Below are 19,826 nucleotides of genomic sequence, written 5' to 3' on the forward strand. Positions count from 1 at the left end.
AGAGACTACAATTAACAGAAACATTGTATTATGCTTCCTTTCATGTGGTAACAGGCAGTATACCAAAACTAAATGCATATAGGGAGGATAGTGGAGTGATATGGGACTCTTAGCATTGGTGATGTTGTTTGACTGTTTATTCTACTTCAGTTTAATGCTATCTTTCCTCTTGTTGCTTCTTAGCTGTTATGGTTTTTTTTCTCTTTCTTTTTTCTTTTTCTTTTGTCTCTCTACCTTCTTTGACTCTTCCTCCCTTTTTGTGGAAGAAATGGAGATGTCCTTATATAGATAGTGGTGATGGTGGTAAATACATAAATATGTGCTTATACAGGAAACCATCAATTGTTTACTTAGGATGGAATGTATGGGGTGTGAACAAAACCATCTTAAAAAAAATGGGCTGATGAAGAAACCTTGAGGACACTATATTGAGTGAAATAAGACAGACACACAAGGACAAATATTGCAGAGTATCACTGATATGAACTAATTATAATATGTAAACTCATAGACATGAAATATAAGTTATCAGGATATAGAATGAGGCTAACGGAGGGGAATGGTTGCTTATTATGAGCAGAATGTTCAACTAGGGTTACCTTAAGCGTTTGGAAATGGATAGAGGTGATGGTAGCACATTGTGAGAATTACTAACAGTGCTGAATGGTGTGTGAAGTGGTGGAAAGGGTAAGCTCAGAGTCTTGTGTGTCACCAGAAGGAAAGTTGGAGGTTAAAAGATAGGAATGTATAAAACAGTGAATCTTGTGGTGGACAATGTCCATGATTAACTGTACAAATATTAGAAATCTCTCTCATGAACTAGAACAAATGTATGACACTATAGCTAGAAGTTAATAATAGAGGGGCATATAGGAAAATATATACCTATTGCAAACTATATACTATAGTTAATAGTCTTTTAACATTCTTTCATCAACTGTAACAAATGTACTATACCAAAACTATGAATCAATAATCAGGGGTGAGTGGTTAGGGGTATGGGAGGATTTGAGTTCCCTGTTTTTTTGAGTTTCCAGGTACCAGCTGTATGATGGTACCATGGGCAATTGATTGCACATTGCCTGGGGGACCATCCATGTGGGCCATTATGGTATCACTAGAATAAATAAAAACATAATGCCTGCTAAAAAGAAAATAGACCCTCACTTTCATGGCCAATTGATATTTGACAAGGCTGCCAAGTTCACTCAACTGGCTCAGAATAGCCTCTTCAACAAATAGTACTGGGAGAACTAGATATCCAATGCAAAAGAAGGAAAGAAGACCCCTATCTCATGTTTTATACAAAAATTAATTCAAAATGGATCAAAAACCTTAATATAAGAGCCAGACCATAAAACTCCTAGAATAAAATGTAGGGAAGCATTTTCAAGATCCTATGGTAGAAATGATTTCTTAGAATTTACACCCAAAGCACAAGCAACAAATGAAAAATTAGATAAATGGGAGACCCTCAAAATTAGAAACTTTTGTGCTTCTCAGGACTTAATCAGGAAAGTAAAAAGGCAGTTTACTCATGGGAAAAAATATTTTTTTTTTCAGGTAAGCATGGAAACTGCATACCTGATAAAGGTTTCATATCCAGAATATATAAAGAAATTCTACAAGTCAACGATACAAAGACAAACACTGAATTTAAAAATGGATGAATGACTTGAATAGATGTTTTTCCAAAGAGGAAAGAAAAATGGCCAAAAAGAACATGAAAAGATGCTCAACATTACTAGCTATTAGGGAAATGCAGAACAAAACCACAATGAAATATTTATTTCATTCCTACTAGAATGGGCGCTATTAAAAAACACAAAACTACAAGTGTTGGAGAAGTTGAGAAAAAATAGGAATACTCAGTCACTGCTTGTGGGAATATAAAATGGTGCAGCCACTGTGGAAGACAATTTGGTTGTTCCTCAAGAAGTAAAGAATTGCCATATGACATGGCAATTTCAGAAGAACTGAAAGCAGAGACTCAGATGTTTGCACACCAATGTTCATAGTGGCATTATTCACAATTGCCAAAAGTTAGAAGCAACCCAACTGCCCATTAACTGATGGATGAACAAAATATGATATATACCTATGATGGAATACTGTAAGAAGGAGTGATGTACTGATGCATGCAACAACATGGATGAACCTTGAAGACATTATGTTGAGTGAAATAAGCAAGACACAAAAGGACAAATATTGTATGATTTCACTTCTATCAACTAATTATAATAAGCAAATTCATGGAGTTAGAATCAGAATATAGGTTACCAGGAGATAGAATATGGGAAGAGTGGTGGGTGGATGCTTAGTTTATGCAGAATTTCTATTTAGGTTGATTGTAAATGTTTGGAAATGCATCGTGGTGATGGTTGCACATTGTGAGTGTAATTAACGCTGCTGAATCATGTTTGTGAATGTGGTTGAAAGGGGAAGTTTTGGGTTGTGTATGTTACGAGAAGGAAAGGTAGAGGATAAAACATGGGACTGTATAATACAGTGAACCCTGTTGTGGATGATGAGTGTGGTTAATAGTACAAATATAAGAATGTTCTTTCTTGAATTATAATAAACATGTGTTATTATTACAAGGTGTTAGTAATAGGGTGGTATATAGGAAAAATAGACCTAATGCAACTATGGACTATTAAATAGTCATGTTTTTATATTCTTTCACCAGTTATAACAACGTTACCCCACCAATGCAAAGTGTCAGCAATAAGGGGGGTTTATGGGAACATTGTATTTTTACATGGCTTTTATGTAAACCTACAAGTTCTCTAATTAAAAGGAAAAGAATAACAGTAATTATAAACAAACAACAGAAAATTATACTAAATGAAAGAAACCAGATACAAAGTACTACAAATGGTATGATTCCATTTATATAAAATGTATATATAAATAAATGAGTAGAGACAGAACTCTGTTAAAGCCTAATTTTTTATTTATTTGCTTTTTGCGTTGTACCATATTGAGTGCCTTCTCATTTCTATCTACATATATTTTTCATCTGTTTTCCCTGTGGTTACTGTGGGGTTAAAGCTTAACATCCTAAATATATAAAATCATATTTGATTTGATAGCAACTTAACTTCAAAAGCATGCACGTATACTTTTCCTGTAACCATCTGATCCTCAACCTTTTTTTTTTTTTAACTTTTTACAACTTGTGTCTTTGTACACTGCATTTTCAAAAACCTAGATTTATCATTACTTTTTATGCATCCTTACTGTAGGAAGTATATACTACTATATGTACCAAACAGTACAATACAAAAATACTGGCATTTATAATTACCCAAATGGTTACCTTCACTGCAGGTCTTTATTTCTTTATGCTATTTTGAACTAGTACCTAGTATTCTTTCCTTTTCATCTGAGAGACTTCCTTTAGCATTGCTTGTAGGTCAGTTCTAAAGATGATGTACTCCCTCAGCTTTCGTTTACCTGAGAATCTCTTAATCTCTCCCTAAGTTTTGAAAGAGAATATTGCTGGGTATGAAATTCTTGGCTGGCAGTTGTTTTCCTTCAGCACTTTAAATATTTTAATCCACTGCTTTCTTGGTTTCTGATGAGAAATCGGAACTTAAATCCATTTGAGATTCACTCATACATAACATGTTGCTTTTCTCTTGTAGCTTTCAGAACTCTCTCCTTGTCCTTTGCATTTTGTAGTGTAATCAGTATATGACAGGATGTGCTTTTCTTCATGTTCATCCTTTTTGGTGTTCTCTGAGTTTCTTGAATGTACATATTCATATCTTTTGTTAAATTTGGGAAGTTATATGTCATTATTTTTTTGATTCCTTCTGCCCCTTTCTGTATTCTCCTTTTGGGACTCTAAAAATGCATATATTTGTGCACTTGATGGTGTCCCATCCCTCTCCTAGGCTATTTTTGCTTTTAATATTTCTTTTTTCTTTCTGTTCCTCAGCCTGACTCATTTCAAGTGCCTTATCTTCAAGTTCGCTGATTCTTTCTTCTGCCAGCTCCTATCTGCTCTTGAAACCCTTCTGGGCATTTTTCATTTCAGTTATTGTGGTCTTCAACTCTGCTAGTTGTGTTTCCTTTTAAATTTCTATCTCTACTATGTTTCTCATATTGTTCATTCATTGTTTTACTGATATCCTATAGTTCTTTCTTTGTAGTTTCCTTTATTTCCTTGAGCATTTTAAAGATCATTTCTTAAAAGGTTTTGTTTGATATGTCTACATTCTCATCGTCTTCATTGGTGTTTTCTGTATCTTTATCCCCTTCCTTTGGATGAGCCATCATTTCCTGTTTGTTTGTTTGTCTTATATTCTTGTTGCACACTGTAAATTTTAATATTTTAACATGTTAACTCTGATTAACTCCCTTGGATGTCTGTTTTGTTTGGTTTTGTAACCACCTGATAATAAGAGAGGATTTCTTGAGCTTCAGCCCTCCTATCAGGAAGGTCTGACCAAGGTGGATGCAGTATGCAGGGTTTTCTCTGTCCTTCTGGGCCTCAGTCTTGTCTTGGGACTTTGTTTGTTAGTTGTTTTGGAGTGCCCCTGTTTACAGGAGTTTGGTTGTCCCCTCTGTGTCCCAGGAGACACACACCCCTCTCCTAGGTATTTGACGCCCACAGGGCTTTGTCCCAGATTGTCTGCCTCTATGGGTTTTTTGTTTTGTTTTGTTTTGTTTTGTTTTGTTTTTAACATTCTTTTGTTGTTTCTCACCGCTTTTGCCTGAAGGACAAATTTTAGGAGGAGGGCATGGTGGCTACTGGCACCCATCCCCCACCCTCACAGCAGATCACCACAGGGTCCAATCCCTGGCTAGCTTGCTGGTGACAAAAAGGGACATAAAAATCTTCTTCCGCAAGAACGGGGGTGGACATGGCCATATGGTGATCATAGCTTTTGATTAGCGAATTCAGATCACCCAGAGAGGCCTTTCCCAAGTTGGTCTCTCCCAGCCAATAGAGGACCAGGAACCCACAAAGGAGCTGTAGAGCAGCTCCAAAGTACCCTGGGAAGGAGATCAGGAAGGGTGCCCTAATCTCTGATGGCTCCCCAACGCTGAATTTTCCTGGCCTGCCCAGAAGATGCAGCCCTACAGCTAACTTTCCCTCACAGCCCTGAGGAAGTGCTGTCTAAATCTTCACCCCCACCCCTGTCTGGGGAAGGTTGAAATAATAGATGCCCTCAGAACCAGGACCCAGTGATCTGAATTTGCTAATCAAAAGCCATGATCACCAACTGGCCATGCCGACCCCCATTCTTGCGGAAGAGGATACTTATCACTCCCTTCCTCCCACTCTTCCCTGGATACTGTACAGTGTTCTTCTGGCCTGTGGGGTTTCAGAATAGTTGTTTCAAACAGTGCCTGCCTGTGTAATAGTTGTTTTGGTAGAAGGATCGAGTCCTGGAGCTCCTTCCTCTGCTATGTTCCCTGGAAGTCCCCCTGAAGTGACATTTTAAAATACCAAAAATAGGTTTTGAAAGTTAAATTGAAAATGGAATAATATTTAAGATAAAATATTGACAAATAATGCTTGGACTTAATCCATTTCTCCCTCCCCTCATATGTATCCAAAGTGCTGTAGCATAGAAAATTAGCTAATATAAGTTCTGGAGAATTTTCTTGGCCTAGCTGAAAAATACCAATAGCTATGTATTTTTCTGAGAAATTAAATCTGCACAAAGCCATTGCATACTAATAACAGAATCTTTTTCCCCCCAAGAAATTCCAGTTGAAGTAATGGACATTACATTTGAATAATATGAAAAAATGCAAAAAATGTAGATTTACAATATTTTGTGAATCTTCATCAAACAGGATACAGACATTAAATATTTGGATCATATTAAATATTTGCAGAGTAAAAGTATCTTTTCCAGCCTTACCATGGGCCACCCTAATATTCTTCAGTTAGATTCCATGACCCATAGGGTCCATTTCAAGTCTAAAATTCTATGTGATTTCTATTGAAGATGACTTTTCCCTAAGTTACTGTAGGCCAAATCACCTCGCTTGTTGACTTTCCTAAATTTTCAGTGCTTAAATTCTTCAAGAAATGCAAATCATTTCAGAAGAAAAGCTGTATCGACATAGTTTGAAATTTTAAAGTTCCAATTTCAAAGTGTGCCTATGTACTTTGCAAAGATGGTTGCCGAGTTTTACTTTTCAAATATGTTCCCATAGTGAGTGACACCTTAGGTACCATGAATCAAGGGTAGAAGTAAATTCTATGGTTACTGCAGGATATGCAGACTTGATTAGGAGTTTATTCTGAAAGCAAATATAGGTATAATATTATGCTTCCTTCATAGGAATCATTTTTATCACATTGCCCTAAATTCATCACTGTATTTGAAGGAGGTGGTATGAGCTGGGAATTGACAGTGTTTGGATGAAATGAAATTAACTTGCAGAATTAGTTAAGACAGGAAACCATGAAAAGCATGTAAAAGGTAAGTGTGTTTATTTTTAAACTGGATAGCTTTTTTTGTTGTTGTTAATATAAAGCAACTCTTTCAGGGAAACTGCTCTTTGCAATTTATGCATAGATTATTTGACAGGCTGGTTGAAATATCCCACACCTCTTTTGCCCAGTGGAAATGCAAAACCCAAAGAATTCATATTTTCAAAACTGTTAACACCTTCTCAAATTTCGATAATTCATTCAATTTCTGTAGAAAAACACAGGCTTTGTTTTTCTTACTGTTAATTATTTATACAGTTCAGTCCTACAGACAGGTTCTCAGTATCTAAAAGCCTATAAGATTTCCATCTTGCAAAACATTTTCTTAAGATCTTTTTGCATTTGCCAGTGTCATCATAATGCTTTTTGTATCTGTGAATTGTCCTCAGGCTTTTGTATTCATATTCATATTCATATTCATGAGAGGAGCTGTCTTTTCTTTTTCTATCAACCTATTTATTACTTTTCATCAAGAAAGATTATTTCAGTTCCCAAGTCTGATTTGCATGGTGATTAAAGTTGGATATTATTGCTGTTACTTTAGATGGTAGTTAAAATATGGTGGAGTTTGAAGATACAATGGGAGGTGGAGCATACGTGATTTAATATCTTTAGAAAAAAATCATTACACTAAGCAAAATAAGCCTAGAACCATAATAGAAATGATATAAAGAAAGAAAGTCCCTATTCTCTCTTCCACTTTTGTTTTTTAACTTAGCATTTATTCATATAAGTGAATATTCTTGAGGGGGGAAACCCTACCACTTCTTTCCTCTTTTAAGTATTTTAGTTATTATATAGCAATGAGTAGCACAGGTCAAAAGGAGTACAGTACAAATTTTTGTCACCTACATTGCTCCTTTGAAAGCATGTGGTCCCTCCATTTGGTCACAGTTCAATAGAGGAGAAGGGTCTGTAGACCAAGTTCAGTGGGATAAGTGGCATGTACAATAGGCTGCATTTTTTTTATCTGGTCTAGTATCTTTAAGGCTCAGGTAGGGTGTTTAAGCCAATGCTTATTTACCTGGTTCTTTTCCTAACTATGTATTTTCTTGTATTTCATATAATCCAGACTATTTAATGAAACTAACTCAGTTTAATGTTAAATCTATTTAATTTCCATTTCTTTTCTGATGTAAAAATTCCCTTGCTATTGAAGCAAATTATAAAAGAAATATTAATAAATTTTAGATAAGCTTTAACAAGTTTGTAGTCCCCTGAATATCTTTTCATTTGCTCATTCATTCATTCAACAAATATTTATTTAGCACACCTAGTATGTCAGGAACCTGGCTAGGCACTGAAGATATAGCCATGAGCCAGAAAGACCGGGTGCCCACACTCATAAAACTCGCAGTAAATAACATGTCCAAAATTTTTAGCTAAAACAGAGATTGTATGGATTCTTGTATAGGTAAGTAAGACAGATTGTCATTATTGAAATAATTTCATACTTGAACCCATTTATGACTATCAGAGATAAAGAAAAAATTCTGAAAGCTTTACAGAGACAAAGAGCAGATCACTCACAAATGAACAAGTAACATACTCATTTTAGACACCTTAACAACAACTTTTACTCTAAGAAGACAACTGAGTTATATTTTTTAAATATTGAAAGGGCAAAAAATCCCTGAAGCTAGAATTTCACAAGAACATGAAAAATTGATAATTTGATTCCATCAAAATTGCTCGTTGAAGGACACCATAGCAAATTAAAGCCAATAAGCTAACTAATATTTAGAATGTACCTGGAAAATTATGCCAATCAATAATAAGAAAAATCAGGAAAACTAATTGAAAAATGGACAAAGAATTTAAACAGACAATTTACTTAAGTAGAAACCTCAACGGCCAAAGAGCATGTGAAGAAATGTTCAGACATCAGAAAAGAGCAACTTGAACTCATAAATTACAATTAGGCATCTATTAGATTAGCAAACATTGGGAAATCAGGTAAGGCCTAGTATTAGCAAGGATGTAGGAAAACAGGAACCCACTTGCACGGCTAGTGGGAGTAGACTGGCAGCTAGTCAAATTAAGTATTTAGTCAATATATAGTGCATATGCCCTATGAACCAGCCTGCCCTTGATTGGGAATAAATATCCTCAAGAAATTTTCATACATAGGAGTTAAGTATTAGCTAGTCATTGAAGTGTTTTTGGTGGCAGCAGAGAATTAGAGGAAATTTTGGTATTCATCACTGGAGGAATGGATGAGTAAAATGTGGGAAATTCTCTGGCAGCTTGAAGTAGCAAGTCAGATGTCCCTAGAACAACATGATCTTAAAAACACAGTGCTGAGTAAAAAATTAAGACATGGAACATGGTCTACTAAAATATAATAGAATACCATATTTTACAAGAATATATATAAATATATGCTATACATCAAACTCAGAGCATTGTCTATGCAAAGAGAAGGGAATGGGAGAAGGCAATGGAAATTAGTTTAATAAGGAATAAATATCTAAATTTAAGTATTTTGTTTGAATTATAATGATTGGGTGCCATGAACTGAGGAATATGATTTGTTCAACTTTCTGCCCCTGTGATCAGTTAAAAATATTAGTAAGATAAGATCTCTGTACCCAATGAATTTACAATGTACTAGGTAAAGTTGAGACAAGATATACTTATTTATACAGTAATGAAAAAAAAGCCAAGTAAAATAAGCCAAATACAGAGATAAAGGGAGATCAGGGTCTTCAAGAAGAAGGCATTCTGGAAGAGAGAGAGTTTTAGCTGGCATTGAAGCATAGTTACATTTGGATGTGTAAGTAAAGTAAAATTTTATTCAATAGAAAATAAATTTTGAGAAAAGTCATAAAATAGAAAAGGTTCAGGGCAAGTGTGAAAAACAGTGATGCAATTTTGCTGGAGTATTGTGTTCATGAAGGGAATTAGTGAAAAAGAGAGTTCTCAGAAGGCCTCAAAGGTGAGACTAAAGAGTACAATTATCAGAGGGATCCACTGAAAGTTTTATAGCAGCAGAATGACATCCAAGGGCAGAGGGGTCACTGCTGATGTTCCCAGACTTTCTGCTGCTCTGATGTACCGAGGCCATTTGATTAGTGATGGTGACTTTTGAGGGGCTCAGCTAGGTTTCTCATATTTCCTCAGACTTTGATTTGACTGAATAATAAAGGACCTGAAAGCAAATTGAAGCTCCCTCCAAGAAACAGTGAAAATATGTCTTGGAAAATCCCTAGGCCTAAAATTAAACTCTCTGTATTCTTAGTTTTGTGTCGCTCTGGCAGCTTTGTTGAGTTTCTGTTCCTATTTCCATTCTAAGACATTACAATCTTCATTTTATGGCTTTAGATTTGCAAATTCAATACCTTTTTTATACTCTAGGTCTAAAGACAGCTTCAGGCTAAACTGACATCAGACAAGCCAGGAGACCAGTAGTTGCTGCATGTGATCAGTGCAATAAGGTAGAAATTAAAGAGCTGAGCCAGAGCCCTGGGTGCCAGGGCTGTGAAGAGGGCTGGTCTGGCAATCCCAGAATGGCATGACAATGACAGCAGGTGTGAGCTCACACTCAGGATCATGGGACTCTAATTGAAGTAGCCAGGTGTTCCTGACCTGTAGACTTGGTCTCATTATTCTTTAAATTCAGTTTTAAAATTAGCAAGCAGCAGAATGAAAACAACTCAGCTCAGTTGTCCTGCCTTCTCTGGTCACTCAGGTGTGAATGTGAATGTTACTGGTTTATTCTTTTCTCTTTGTCCAGTTCCTGCATGCAAGGATTCATTTACCAGGAACAGCCTTTAAGCCCTCGATCTCAGTTGTCTAATTTCTTGAATGCTGACCTCTGGTATTTAGATATTTTAGCCCTTATCTTCTTGCCTGACTTTTATAGATTTTCTATAGCTTGCCTCTCCTTGCAGCTGAAAACTCACTGCCAATAGAAGGCTCACCTTCACCCCAGTCCCTAGAACCAAGCCAAATATTAAATAGGAGGACTTTAAGTTGTTGTGTCTCAAAACTTTGGCATCTATTAGCAAGGATGCCCAGTGTTGGCCAGCTCTGACCTTGGACCCCAGTTTTCACAACAGGCTTCTACCTTGCTCCTGTCCTCTGCTTTCCATCTCGTGCACAGAGGCACGAGAAGTCTTGTCCTTGAACATTGACTTCATGATATTTACATGCCAATACTCAATATGGTGATTGAGCCACAGAGAATTAGTAAGGAAATGAACGGTGATATTTCTGGGGCCCAAGGGTCCATTAAAAGGTTTCCATTGCTGAGGTCCTAGAAACTGCAAATCACCAACTTGAGTCAAGAAAGCTTGTGTTGTTCTAACTTGATTGCTTCTAAAAATAGGCTAGAGGGAAGGAGTGGTTTAGTGAAACCGCCCTCAGGAATAAAAGTAGAGGGCAAAACTTGAGTGAAATGTAGTTTCTGTAAAGCATATTTCAAACAACTGCCATTCTAAATGTTAGGAAGCTACTGCTATCCTGCTTTTGTAAAAGGGAGATTGTCCTTGTTCTTAGTCCAAATTAGAGGACTATCTCAGCAGAAGACAAAGACAGAAGCATGTTATTCCTTCCTAAACTCTTCTGTTCTTTGGAAATCTTAAATTCTCACCTCTTGTGCCACCAATATTGACAGTCATCCAATCATAAACTTTGCCAATAGTGGCATCTAATCATAGACTTTCCCTATGGTTCTATGACTTTATCATCTTCCCTTGCTCACTACCAGTTGGAGGACTGACTGTATCATGTGTTCAAACTGAGCAAAGTATAGATAAGGTGTCATTTTGAAAGATAGCTTTCTTTTCTGTAGGACCAACCAAGCAAATTACTGGAATCACCAGGGTAGAAAGCTACATTCTCTGTACTCCCTTTCTCCCTTCAGGGGACAGACAGCAGGCCTAATCACTGGTGACTATTCAGGAAAGCTAGAAAGATGGGACTCTGATCATTTTCTGGAGCCACCACAAGCTGGGACCCATCTCTGCTGACTGTTTATATTGCTGTTTATGATCCCTGTTGTGGGCACAATACCCAGAACATGCCTAGACATACTAGGCACTCAATAAATATTCCATTGAATGGATTAGTTAAATGAATACACAAAGGAATAATGGATTCATAATGGGAAATTTATATTAAGAGTATCAGTTAAAATTAATTTTCAGTCAATAGATTGTTGGTAAATTACCTTTAAATAAATTGATTTTCAGAAAATTGGTCTGCTCTGCCAGATAATGTCACAAGGACATAGCAACTCTCTAACCATTAATTCTCAGTTTAATGACTAATTAAATGAATGAAAATATTTCCTTTTCTGGCTTTAATCCTTTTCTGTACTATATATGATGATTCTCAGATACAGGGTACTATATAGTAACTCAGATTGCATATTTTATTGTTTCTTTTTGCAATTGAATTTATGCCCTTCTTGATCAAAAACTTGTGTGCTATCTATGTAAGACTAACTGCCCCTCAACCCCCTAGAATCCAGTTAAAAGCTGAATTTTGAAAACTTTGTATGTAATAGATCAAGTCAGCAATATTCAGCTTTCATCTTGAGAAGAATTTAAAGAACTAACTTATCAATTGTAATAGATTTATAATTGGTATAATTTGTTATCACTCTGAAACCTTCGAACATCAGTTTTCCAGATATTTATAACTTGGGTTAATTAAAAATTTCACAATTCTTTAGAGACTGTTTTACTTCATGTTACTCATGTACATGCTAGACATAAAATACAGACTTCCTTCACACTTAGTGCACAAAAGAATTGTTATTTTATAAATTGCATTCATTTTAAGGTATTCACAAAATTCATTGTTTGTCCAGAAGTAAATAACCAGTGGTCTAGAATAGTTAGACAACTTTAACTGCCTATCAGTATGGAAGAATATATTGAATTAAAAATCACAAAACAGACAATCCTAGGGGGGAAATGGCAAACTGACAGGAAAAGAATAATTTTTAGTGTAGTATACCACATTCTAAATGAAAAAAATTTTGGATGGCTTACAAGAATGTCAAGAGTTTGAATATGAATGGTGTGATTCAACTGGCAAATATGTGCCACATATTTTGCTCAGAAATCATAAAGTCCAGGAGATCTCACTTAGTGGCGCTTATATTTTATGGAATCAGAAAGGAATTCAGTGTAATGAATAAGGCCAAGTTTTATAAAGAACAAGTCTTTGTTTCTATAGGCATGAAATGATAGAAAAGCCAACATAAGTGCATATAACTTAGATCAGGCATTTAAGGTGGTTCTAAAGGACTCAACTTACAGGTCTCAAGAAATTAGAAAGAAGAACAAGTTAAATGACACTATGAAGAAACAATCAAACAAATTCAAAATGTGAGACATTATACAAAACAACTAGCCTGCACTCTTTAAAAGTTCAATGCCGAAGAAAAGAAAAATGTGTATGTTTTGGGGTGGGGAGAACATTTATAAATTAAAAGAAACTAAAGAGACATAAAAGCAAAATGAAATATATGAACTTTTATTTAAAAAAAAAGCTCTAAAATATATTTTGGGGACAAATGAGTAAATTTAAATATGATCTGGGTATTAGATAATATAGAATTATTGTTAATTTTCTCAAGCATATTAATACTATTGTAATTTTGCAGTAGAATGCTCTGCTTTTAGGAGAGGCAGCTGAAATATTTGGGGGAGAATACCATGGAATCTGCAACTTATTTTGAAATAGGTTCAGTGCAGACACACACAACACACACAAACACACAAGCTTATATGACAAAATGTTAACAATTGTTGAATCTAGTTGATAGGTAGATGAGTAATATGAGTGTTCACTGTATTTTTCTTCCAAATTCTATAATATTTGAAAATGTTCATAGTAAAAATTGGAAAAAGCAAAAAGTATAGAATACTTATATTATTAGGTTGTTTTAGAATTTTTTACAAAGGATCTAAAGGAATTTTCTTTATTAAAGATATGGAACTGAGCTTCAGAATGAACTTGCTCTCTTTCAAAGGATGCCATTAGCCTAATACTAAATAAAATGCCCAAGAAAATAATAGTAATCATCCTTAAGACAAAGGCATTTGGCCTCAGAATAGCAATTAACTATATTTTGAAAATATTACAGGTGCTCTCCAGATGAATGAAAGTCTAAGGACTTAGAGTACTGTACATCTTTAAGCTCATAGGGGTCATTATATTTTAAATTATTTTCAGTAACAGAGACATCTAACCTTTACATTCATTTTAAAAGGAGTCAGATGAAAATCTGACAGTATAAAATCTAATAATTTTTGTATGCAGAATGACTGAATACATATTTTACTATTTAGCCAACAGCAGATGAATTTTTGAATTTACCTGAGTAAGTGTGGATCTCACTGAGGCTGTGTCTTGGCATCTTTGTAATATTGCAGTAGTGCAAAATGCTTCCCAAAGAAGTGCTGCTTTTGATAGCTCAGGCGAGATTAACAAAACTTAGTAGCAAATTGGTCTACCTGTTAATATAGCAAATTGGTAATACAGTTAATAATAGCAAATATAAAAAGTGAAACATTGGGCTAAAGAAATATCTGTTAGTGTTGTAGAATGATAAAAAAATTATTCCCTTAATATCTGGCATTGACATTTATTGATTCAATATTTAGCAATGTAATCAGGGATATGTTACTTATTAATTTATGGGCTTTTGATGAAGTGTAATGATAATTACATAATTTAAAGTTTATGCTTCAACTTTTTCATGTGCTGTATCCTAAATTAATATTGAAAGGTTTTAAATTTAAAAATGGACATTAAAGAATTTTTAAATTATACCTGCTCTTCACTCTACAATTAAAACTCATTTGCTGTTTGTTTTTTCCTATTTATCCTGCTTTTTATTTTCTTTTATTCTGCCAGCGTGTATATTTCTCTTCCCTTTTTTCCTTTACTTTAAATATATATTTTAAAAATCTGTCATGATAACCTGTGGTTTCCAATAAGTTCTAGTAGCATCAACAATTACTGAGTCATGGTCCCTCCATCGTACTCTTGAACCTCATCCATCACTGCAGCTTCACCTTAAACTAGAGCTTCCTTGACTGTCACCCCCTTCTCAAGTGCCTAGGTGATATAGGTCTGCCTTGAAACCCACCATGAAAAAGTTCTTGTGCAAAGTTCTTTAAGGCAGTTAGGATGAGGAGACTTGGCTTTTATGACAACCTAAAGTTAAGTATTAGCTCTATTGTTACCTTCAACAGAGTGTAGATTTCCACCTTGCATGCAGAAATCTGCCTTTCAGTCAGCTGCAGAGACCTTATGTTGATGACAGCTTCTCAGGAGTAGTGTTCTTATATATTTTTGAAATCCTGAAACATAAGAAAAAAGTATTATTCTTGGGCAATAGGTAAAGACCTCTTAAATCTCTACAGCATCAGAAAGTCATTGTCCTCTGCCATTTTAAGAGGCAGAACTGGGCAGCAGCAAGCGTTTAGCATTAATATGTTAACACTCTATTCTCTTGAAAAGAAAGTTTCCTGTTATAGACTTGGTTAGTTGTTATAATTGAGGTGAAGGACACCTGAAGGGAAACTTCTACACAGCAACTCATTTCTACTGGAAGATGTCAAAAGTAGATGCTGGTTAGTCATAGTGAGACTGCTTATCCCCACTGAACATGTCAACTGAGTCATAAAAGAACATCTAAAATGGACTTTTAAGAAGTTGAAAAGTTTGCTTCTCTTGGTCAGTAGTGCAGAGAGGGGAAAAATAGGCTTCTAATGACTGATGTGTAAACAACCTTTCCCGTAGACTCAGGACAGTTGAAGAAGCCTGTAATTGAGTTTGTCAGGGAGAAATAATGAAAAAAAAAAGAAAAGAAAAAAGAGGGCAGATAAAAGAGAATAGCTTATTTTCTTCTTGTTTCCATGAAAAATGTCTTTTTGCTTGCAGACCCTTACTAGTACTTTCAATCCAGAGCATAGAGGAAACTCTGCCAAGGAGTAAAGTAAAACTTGAAGATCTGCCTTAATTATCTCATTATCATTTTATAAATTCTCCATCTCAATTTGCTATGTGAAGTTTAGACCCTTTGCAAAATTGTGACATAGGTTCATTTTCTTTGTTTGTTTCCTTCTTTCTTGAGGTTGCCTTTGTAACCTTTGCCTAGCACCCTTCCGGACCCTGTTCCTCTCTCCCTAGTATCCCAGCTCATCTTGTCTTCTCTGTGTAACTCCAAATTCTTGCTTCTCTGATTCCACCACCAGAGCATCTCTGCTCTCTCAGGGATGCACTCACTGAGGGATTTGCTGGATTATCTGTCCAATGGTGGTTTTGAAACCTCCCATTTGTATTTCATGGCATAGTTGCTTATGGAATATTGGAAATTCAGTTTAAAAAAACATTGAAGCATATTTGTCAGGTGAATTCTGTTTTGAGATGTGGTTGTGGACTGGATAGAGCATTGACTTTCAATGCAGCAGCTGTTAAAAGTCACAGATTTAAATGAAATATTATAGGTACAAATGTGGATTTTCAAAAATATTAATAATTCTTTCCACAGTATTAAAATGTTAGTGTTAACATTAAAGTAAGATGCTTAAAGCACACTCTGAAGTAAAATACCTGAAGTTTGGTACTTTTTCACACATTGTTCACATGATGGTACCAATTCTATCTTTTACCTTTAAAACTTTCTAGGAATTTGTTCACTTTTTCCCAGTTTCAAACAATCTTAAACTTTAAGCTTATTTTCTGTATAAAAATGTGCTCCCCTCTGGGCTTTTGGGATTCTATATAATTGGAGCCTTAACCCAGCTGCTCCAACTATTATTTGCTCCCATTTTAGATGAGAAAAGGCTGACCTTTCTGTGGAGGATCTGGCTGTCTAGATGAAAGACCCTTCTCAATGAGGACATACCTCTTTCTCCACTGTGGGCCTTGATCCATTGGGACACCTCAAAGGCAGAAGGAATATTCCTTTTGCAGACATCATGGGGCAGGAGACATCTTGAGTTGTGGAAATTACATCCTGATCCAAACTGAGGCTGCTTGTTTTCCCCCCTCGTAAACATATAAAGAAATATCAATGATGGTTTTTACATAGCATCTTTCTCCTCTTGCCTCTCTGACGTAAGATGATGAGTCCCAGATATCATCACAAAATTTCCTACAGGGTGTGTCATTCCTTTTGTAACACACTTCTAAGCCACACCATCATAGGAATTAAAATTGACCATGCTAATAATGACAACTGCCCTGTCTGTTCTGTGGAAACTTAGTAGTCTCACATCCCTACCAGATAGTTGGGAAAGCTTTTAGGTGAGAATACTTACTCCCCACGCCCAAAGTTTCCAGATGGAGGACATCCATTAGTAGCATACTGCTCTTTCACGCTTTCCTTCTCTGGGAGGTGGTACCTCTGAGTAAGAAGCTTGGGATAATGAACTGGGCACTGGTAGTTTAGCTCCTCCTCTCTCTTTGTTATTGGAGTTTCTTTGCTTGGACTGTTCTCAGGTGTAAATGATAAAAGTCCTGCCCTTGCAGGGACGTGAAGGTTTATGCTGTGGTTTCCCAGAATTCTCCAATGTTAAGATTTGGGAATCTCATTGTTTCCATGTCTCCATGCCTTCTTCTCCCATTCCTCTACCAATAATGAATTGGCTGACATTTTATTCTCCATCTATCTGGTTTCTCTCTGTATCTCAAGTGGTTCAGAACTCTAGTAGAGTTTGTTTGTAAAAATAAATTAATTAATTTAAAAAAAGGAAAGGAAAAAATCTAGCTCTTGCAAAAGACCTTTCCTGATTAGGTTAAAGTTAAAATAAAAAAAAAAAAAAAGAACTCTACTTGAAAACAGGAGTATAAATGTATTGACCTCCTTGTGAGATGGCAGTCTCCAGAAGGAATGGGTCCCATGAACTGCTTCTCTTGGCCCCCACAAGGTAGGCCCCATTTCCCTCCTTCTGACTCTGTGGTGAGGTCTTCAGTTCCAGTAAATACCAAAAACAGCTTTCATACCTCCAGTGCCACAACCAAGTGTAAACTAAAGTCAAACTAAAGGTGCTGCCATTACGTATTGATGTAAGAACCAAAGCTGTACTTGCCTAAAGGTGAAACCTCTGCTGTACAGGGTGCTCTCTCCCATTGTGTGCTGGTGGTGCTACCTTCTGTTATCACCAAAGTTGCTGGTCCCTTGGCCTCACATTACCTTACAGAGCTTCAGCTGAAGAACTCCATTTATCCTTCATTCTGGGGTAAAGGCATGAGAACATGGAGACTGAGCTGAAGGACAGTCTGAGGGAAAGACTCCATGCTATACAGCAAAGTGCACAAATCCTAAGTGTACAGCTCAATGAATTTTGTATATGTACACAACTGTGTAACAACCACCCAGATCCAAATATAGAACAGCTCCCCAGAGGATCTCTCCTAGTCCCTCCTAGGTTAAACCTCCCCCCCATCCAAAGGTAATCATGATCCTGATATCTGTCACTATAGATTAGTTTAACCTGTTCTAAAACTTCAGGTAAATAGAATAAAACAATGTTTACTCTTTTGCATCTGGATTTTTCACTGAGTTTTATGTTCGTGAGATTCATCTATGTTGTTTTTATCAGCTGTAGTTTACACTTTTTTGTTTCTCTGTAGTATTCCACTGTATGCACATACCATCATTTGTATTTCCATTCTGCTGCCATTGATTCTTACAAAATATATCTTTTGGTGGAGATATATATATATATATATCTGTTACCCAGGAATGGAATTGCTAAGGCATGGGTATATGTATGTACATGCCACCAAATAGTTTTCCAAAGTGGTTGTACCATTTTAAACTCCCATCAGCAATGTGTGAGAGTTCCATTTGCTCTACATCTTCATTAGCACTTGTAAGGATGCTAATCTTTTTCATTTTCGTATGTGTTTGGTGGTATCTCGTATGATGATGAATGATATTGAACACATTTCCACACCATGCTGTATTTGGCTTCTATTTAAGTCTCTTCACTTTGGTTTTGTTTATCTAAGACTATTCTTGCTCTCTGAGGTTAGCGCTAATGGAATTTGGCTTAGATTTTCTCTTTACCTCATGCCTACTGCTATTGGACTGTCTTGCTCAGTGAATCCTGGCCCCAGCTTCTGGGGGACTCAAGCTTGCCTCTTTCTGCTACATTTACCTGGAAGGGTAGTTAAGAAAGAACTGAATGCCAGTGCTCTCTTCTTTACAATAATCTACACCTCTCTCCACCCCCAAACTCCCAACAAAGGTCCTTGAAATGACAGATGTATAGACCCCTAGGAGTAAGCCCAGCCAAGTCTCTTGGTGGGTCCAGTTATGCCCAATTCCTTTGGTGAGTACAGCACTGTCTCCACCTGGGTCTGCTACGATTAAGTAAATTAGAGGCACAATTAAAGAATTTCAAATTTTGATTATGTGAATTTTTATTGAACAGAATATACCAGGGATAGAAATTTACTTCTCTTTGCCACGGCTTTCGATTCCTTCTAAACTCCAGTCAGGATTTGTCACAAACACCCCAAAGCCAAAATTTAACTGTTCACTGACTATCGTCAATTCCTGAGGGTGGTTATCCTAAAGCCACGGGCTTTGATAATAGACGTTGTCTTGTACCTTTGTGAATAAAATATATCTTTCTCTAGGGATGATTTTAGTTTTAGGAAGTTGATAAAAGTCAGTAATAGAGAGAACTGGTTTAAGTTGTATTGAAGTTGTTTCCAGTTGCAATACCCATGCCTTCTCCTGATCACTATACTGAATTAGTCTCAAACCCTTATGGTGTAGTGCATCTTTTATCTTTCATTAAGTCTGGAATAAAACCACAAAAATTCAATCATTATTCATATCAAATTATAGGAAATTATGTTTTAAATGTTAAAATGAAATCTTAAGGGTTTCAAGAAGTTTTTTTCAGCATGCAAATTCTAGGATTGGTTTCCAAAGTGAGCTCTAAAACAAAGCTTCTCAAAAATAATATGCACGTGGGATCTTGTTAAAATGCAGATTCTGAATACTTAGGTTTGGAGTGGGGTCTAAGATTCTGCATCTCAACAAGCTCCAAGAAATGCTGATGCTGCTGGTCTATGGATCACACTTTGGGAGCCCTTATTGTTTATGAAAACAAAGCTGGGAATGGCTAGGAAGGTAGTGTGCTGCAACAGAATCAAATTACGTGAGTGCAAGTTTAAGTCCTGCTAGCTGTGCAATCTTGAACAAATTCATGCAATAATTCTGAGCCTCCATTTCCTTATCTATGAAATGTGTGTCATACCTGTGAGTAACATGATGGAGTTGCTTTTAACTTGAAGGTTAGGTTCTAAGTAAATGTGTAAAGCAGAAATTACATATGCTTGGAAGTACCTTTAAATACATCATTTATCTAACAAG

This window comes from Choloepus didactylus, chromosome 10 (assembly GCF_015220235.1).
Source record: "Choloepus didactylus isolate mChoDid1 chromosome 10, mChoDid1.pri, whole genome shotgun sequence".
NCBI lineage: Eukaryota > Metazoa > Chordata > Mammalia > Pilosa > Megalonychidae > Choloepus > Choloepus didactylus.